We start from the raw sequence: 6,855 nt of genomic DNA, 5'->3' as shown, positions 1-6,855 counted from the left end.
GGGGGGGGGGGTCTGGAGAAAGATAAAATTGAAGTTCTGTACAGAGAGCATGTTAGGCTAAATAAATAAAATGGTGCAGGCTGAACAAATCTGTTCAGAATGAAGAGGGAGTGATTGGGAAAAGGTTGGGCAAAAGGTGTTGACAGAGTGCCGAAGGGTAAATATATTTACATTCATGTTGGATTGTGGGTACTGTGTGCACATATTGTATGTCGGTGTGGATGGAAACGCTCGTACATGTATTCCTGCTTATATGAATCACAAACGGCTCTTTGAATCATAAAGCCTCCCTCAGCTGTACACTTGCATATCTTACAGCCCTGTTGGAACACACAATGACATCCTGTCCCCTTAACGCCCACCTCTGTTCTATTCCCTTTTCCCTTGGCCCTCTGACTGGCTGCTTTGTATCCTGACAGATATACAGCTCCTGGCTGCCCTACAGGACTCTGGGGAAACGAGATACAAATGCCACAGTATCTGCGGTATCACTGCCCAAAACCAAGGCTGTAGCCCATTGCAATAAAACACTTGCTAGGACACAGACACCACAATGGTTGGGATAAAACAACACAATACATGTTCAACCAGCACACACAGCAGAACTGGATGGCGTACAGGACCGCCTTGATTCTATCTCTCCTTTAGCCTGGTGCAACGTATTTAACTTCCTTTGGCCCCGAGGCTAATCTGTAAATTGATGTCTTTTGTGCAATTAAGGGGTTAAGTATCAACGCATTGTATAAGTCATTACAAATGCGGGACATGTCTTCTTTTGACTGCTTGTCGTGTAGAGTAAATAGGCTTTTAATCTCTGATCCAAACATGTAAGACACACAAATGTTCTTACATCACTGTATTGCTAACACAGTTTATCTACGTGTCCTTTAATTTGCCTGGCTAATGCAGCACTCTAGCATAGTGATAAGAGAGTGTAATCTTCTTAGGTGTGGCAAAAGCTTAATCAATATTAACATATTCCTCATCTCCCACTCCATTGAATAATTGATATCCCCACACAGTCTTGCTGAGAATGAAATAAGATGTAGGAGTATTAAAATAACTTCCCCGAGATAAAAGAAAATTGATTAAAAAAAGATGGCTGAAAATTAAAGACAAGGAAAGGGAGCCTAAGGGATTGGACTTTGCATACAAATGAAGAAAAGGGGTTGGGAGGGTGGAGAAAAAAGGAACTTTAGGGAAGTTATGAGCCCATTTATCTAACTCCAGTCATTGCACACTCGGCCGGCCAGGTTTTTACCAAACCAATCAAAGCAGTTAATCTGAGGGATCCACTGTAGCCTCACCAATCTCTGACCTCCTTGTAAAACATGTAGTTATTAATCAGAGATTACTCATCTGTAATTTCTGCATGATTACTTCTTCATTTAAAACTTGCTGCAGCCGCATCTCAGGGTTTGCCTGACAGGCTACCTCTCTCTGTTCCCCATTGTAACATCTTAAGCATTCTTTAAGTCTAAGTGCCCGCAGACTCTGGCCAACCTGGGCAATAATGTCCCAGCAAGAACGATAATTAGAATTACTTGAAGTTTTTAAAACTTGTTTCCACAAGGTCTTCCAGTTCAACTGCTGTATTTAAAGTTTCAAGTTATGCTAGCGAGTCACAAATTGCTAAATTACTTAAAAGTAAAAAGAAAAAAATGTATAATGAATTTAAATCCCTGGCCTGGAGACTATACGCTCATCCTGCACAGCTGCAGGGACAACACAGGAAGGGATTTTCAAGTTGGATGCAGTGAGAGGATCAGGCTTAGGAGGAATCATGCATTTAGACCACCTCAGCACTATCAGATCACTGCTGACACCTCACCTACCACCCCCAGGGTTTAAGCACACATCACAAGTTGAGAGGGAGAAGGCAGACGATGCTTGTGAGTTTGTGTTTGAGTGTATACGTTTGTGCGTTCAAATGTGTCTGTGGATGGTTTGTGTGAGAGTAGGAAAGGACAGAAAGTTTGTCAGCTGTCAGTGGACGGGGACAAATTCAGCCCATCTTGAGGTTGCTGCATTCACATAGGCAACATATGAAGGACAAATGTTTGTGTAAAATGTTAAGCGGCATGTCTGACAGCTGTGTTCAATCAGCGAGGGGAAACTGATGGGTGAAAATGAGATGTCAACAAGATGAGGATGAGGCCAATAAGGACATATAACACATACAGTGTTTTATGACATAAATACACAGGAGGTAAACAACACAGTTCTGTGTCCTCTGTAGAAGAGGTGATTTAAGAAGTGAGCACAACTGAGCGTCGTTTTGTATTTTTAGCATGTACGTGTGTGTGTGTGTCTGTCTGTCTGTGTCTGTCTCTGTCTCTCTCTCTCTGTTAAACTGGTCTCTCATTCATTCAGCACTGTATCAGATACTTTCCATCTCCATTTGACAGGCAGCTGACATGCAGCGTGGTGAGATAGCTGCCCCGGTCAATGTCTTCGATCTACACATACTGACAGCAACTAACACACTCGAGGACCCATCCTTCATGATTAACTACTGTTTTTTTACATGAAGAAAAAAAAATACAATTAAGCTCATTCTGTCTTAACGGATTCAACCATCTGTCACAATTAATGTTTAGAAAATTCACTTTAAACACATCCCACCTTAAAAAGCTATGGTAGGTAGCCATAATTATAACGTACAGCAATCCAATTAAAAATGACTAAAATCTTTTTCATAGCCTGTTATAGTGTTATTCTTTTAATACCAGGCATAAAGATGTTGAATTCATGGGGAGAAAATGGGAAATTGCAGCCATTTGTGCCTCCATCTCATCCTTCTGACTAATCAAACTCTAGCCCGTTAACTGTCTGTTCTAATTACGCTGCATTGATACACAGACTGACTTTACTATCTGCCTGTCTGAGGGTCTGGTTGCTGCACACTTTTGTAGCAGGCTGATACATTTTTCTATCTAGATTATTTTAGTCTACGTCACTTTGCACAAATCCTGGGTCAGTGTGTACATTTTGTGTCTGATCTGAGTGAAATCTCCCTGTCCTTTCCTCATTTCCTCTCTGTCCTTTGTCTTTTTACTCTCAGTTCTATTAACTTTCTCTTTTTTTTCTCTGTCTCCACTGCCCTGGGCTCCTGTCAGCTGAAACAAATAGCCGTGTCCCAAAGACCAGAGCACTGGGCAGGTGTCAGTCAGGCTGCAGAGCACAGATATTGATCATGGTTGGGTACAAAGTCAATACAAAGTAAAATGACACACCCCTTTTACCAGCAATATGCACACATAATGTAATGTTCATGCAGTAGATTGGTTGTATACTTTTCTATCCAGTAATGTATCTATCCAGTATTACTTAGGTTTCTTCAATGACATGTTGCAGTAATTCTGTGTCAAAGTAAAAACTCTACAAACTATATATTGGATCCCTCATCCATATTCAGTAAATTCATAATTTGTTGCAGTCTTTACATTTAATTTGCACACATACTAAGCTATTTTTGATAATGGTCCAACCCCTAATTATACCAATGTTTCCTTGTATGCACAATCCTTCATTTTGAGTGGATGGTGGGACAAATGTTGTGATGTAATGTAAAGCCAGATTCATGGTTAATGCAGGGAGTTAACAGGAGTTCCACCGTAGATACCAATAGCATACTTTTTCTTGATTGGTAGTTTAGGTCCTGTTTTTTTCTGCAGATAACTAAATGGATGTATCACACTTGATAAGGCTCTATGATGCTTTGAAAGAGTATTCCACCGATCAGCACTGCACTTATCTAACATTGTTAATCTCACAATGAATATTGATGGAAAAGAAGCAACGACATAATCTTTCGTGTTAATTCCACGCATTCTTCTTCCTTGTCAAAATCCTGTGCCTACTTTACCCACAATGCAACTCAAAAGCAGAAAGTTTGTCTGGGGTTGGTGAATGTTTATTTTAAATTAGATATTTTTAGACACATTGACAGGACAGCAGAAGACATGAAAAAGGGAGAGAAAGTGGGGGAATGACATGCAGCAAACGGCCACAGGTTGGAGTCAAACACAGGCTTGCTGCGTTAAGGAGTAAACCTCTATATTTGGGTGCCTGCTCTACCAACTGAGCTATCTGGGCTCCACGGGGTTGGGGGAGTGTCATGCTAGTAGCAACTAATTTAGCCTCTAGCTGCTAGCCTCAAGCAGAGCTGAGAAGCAAGCTACCCAGAGTAACTGCGTTTATATTACTTCCTTTATTTTGTGATAAAGAAGTTTGTCTTGTTTAATGTCTGAATATGGGACTATGCTGTGCCAGGGTGCCATATTTACATTTTATTCCTTCACTGTAATAGAGAGCTGAGGTACACATAGAAATATATGGAGCTTATGAGTACTGTAATCAGAGCTGTAGGAAATAATAATTCTGAGGTAGTGATTTAGTTTTTTAAAACTTGTACAAAAACCTCATTACTTTTCCTACACCGTGGTGTCTCTGCAGATCTATTCATCTAGTTGCCAAACCTACATCTGTGTTTCTTTGCAAAACTTCCTCTTGTGAGGTTCTTAGGGCTACAGACGACAAGAATGGTGTCGGCTAATTTTGTTCCTGTCGATGCATGAATCAGATCCCGTTTACAGCCAAACCCTGGTCTGGCTTGCTTTGCCTTCTGGTCACAGAAGTAGAGCAGCATTTGGTCAGCCGTCTTCCTCACGGTTTCAGTTTCTCACTATCTCCTAGTTCTCTGTGTTTTGTGCTGCTTAACTGAAGCATGCAGCATGATGAAATACTTTTGTCTGCTTGAATATGATTTGATCTAGGGTTGCAGCATCTGACTATTTTCATGATTGATTGATACTTAAATTACTTTTTCAATTGATCGATGAACTGTTTTGTTTATAAAATGTTCCAGATCAAGAAACATTCATAATAAGGAAAGAAGCCTGGTGCATGTTCAGCATTTTTGCTTGATAAATGACTTTAGCAATTAAATGGTTTTGGACTGATATTCTTTAAATTTCACACAATTAATCTGACAGCACAAAATTAATCAAACTAAATTCTAAAATAAAAAAAAGGAGAGACTTTAGTCTGTTTTGTGTCCAAAGGTTCTGCTACTTAGTGTCCGACACAAAACAGAGTGGTGATATGTACTGTTAACAAAGCTGAAAACCTGTGGCAACAAAGACAAGATGTTTTTTTCCGTTTACACCTCAGTTTTTTGTCTCTTACTAGGGGATTTTAAGCTTTGGATAGTCTAAAGCTGTAGAGAGAGACTTCATTCATAACACGCAGTGTATTATACTGTATGTATGTTGTTTTGCCATATTGTTGTGCCAACTTGCCTCACAGTTATTCTGTCCAGCACTTCACGCAAATTCAACCAATCCCCATGAATTTGGTGCAACTTGCAATTTTGATCAATACACAAACTTTTTCTGGAAATTTGACCCATAACTGGAGTTTCCCGCAACTTCAACCAATCTCAGCAGTCCCACGTGTACTCTAAGAGCCAATGACCAAACGGGAGTGAGAGTGGATCAAATCCCTTTTCTTGTTTCTGCTATGAAGACCTGACGTGTGTGACTCAAACATCTCACATTTTCCAACAAAATGTACAGCCAAAATGTACAGCCGCGCAACACATTTCAGACCATCCTGCCAACCTGCATACATTTTAACACCAATGCACGCTTGAATGATTTTTAACTCCAAAGTTGCTGAAAGCTTCTGCTTTTTCGATTCTGTTGGTTCTCTACAACGGGAGGGGCTGTTGCTCCATTCGCCCCGCGATTGACGCGCACAAGCAAACACAGTGGATGCAGGGAAAAAAGGAGATGAGATGTACAGGATGACCTAAATTGAGGACAGCTATGCTTATTGTACGTGCAAGTTGTAAGTCCAATAAGTACTGAATATGTGGCCCAGGATAGGAAATTAACTAACAATAAAAGGATCAACACGCCACAAAAATTCATATTGGATTCATTCAATAAATATATTATAAATCTTTGTTTTAAATCCACTAGCCATTTTCATATTATACCAATATTTGGAGCATCCTGAGCATTTTTGGTAAGGTTACAAGGACATTTTATTTTAAAGAACTATACAAAGATTTTTTTTGTGCAACTTTCTCTCTTTACCAAATATAAAAAAACTCTCACAAAATCAGGCATTTTGTGCCACAACAATCTCAAAAACAGTCTGCAAAATCCTGGAGGGTTATTATGGAACCCATGCAACTTCTAGGCAAGACCCACCCTTCAATAGTATTCCCACGCTACTATTAGCCAGGGGTCCATGCTTACGCAAGGTAACAGAACCAGATTTGTTCTGTTCCTATCCCCTGACCAGTCGGCTATTGTAACCTTAACTACTCAAGCTCAATGCCTAACCCCAACTAGTCGGACTGCTTTGTTGGGCAGGACATGCCTAGAAGTTGCGTGGGATCCATAATAACACTCCAGCAAGTTTTTAAATCATGCCATCTTGTCTCTCAGCAACATCTGTTTTACGCACGCACATACAGTGGTGTGAAAAAGTGTTTGCCCCCTTCCTCATTTCCTGTTCCTTTGCATGTTTGTCACACTTAAGTGTTTCGGAACATCAAACTAATTTAAACAATAGTCAAGGACAACACAAATAAACACAAAATGCAATTTGTAAATGAAGGTGTTTATTATTAAAGGTGAAAATAAATCCAAACCATCATGGCCCTGTGTGAAAAAGTGATTGCCCCCTAAACCTATTAACTGGTTGGGCCACCCTTAGCAGCAACAACTGCAACCAAGCGTTTGCAATAACGTCAGTTCAGTCACATTAGAGGGTTTTCGAGCATGAACGGCCTTTTTAAGGTCATACCACAACATCTCAATAGGATTCAGGTCAGGACTT

General features: G+C 40.2%; 1 long non-coding RNA gene across 1 annotated transcript in view; it reads left to right on the top strand.

Annotated features, from left to right (window-relative positions):
• Window positions 1–6,855, top strand: part of LOC117947903 — a 12,359-nt gene that overhangs the window by 970 nt on the left and 4,534 nt on the right. The window lies entirely within an intron of this gene.

This window comes from Etheostoma cragini, chromosome 7, assembly GCF_013103735.1.
Source record: "Etheostoma cragini isolate CJK2018 chromosome 7, CSU_Ecrag_1.0, whole genome shotgun sequence".
NCBI lineage: Eukaryota > Metazoa > Chordata > Actinopteri > Perciformes > Percidae > Etheostoma > Etheostoma cragini.
Note: the sequence above shows the minus strand (reverse complement) of the source record. Positions and strands in the feature narration are given on the sequence as shown.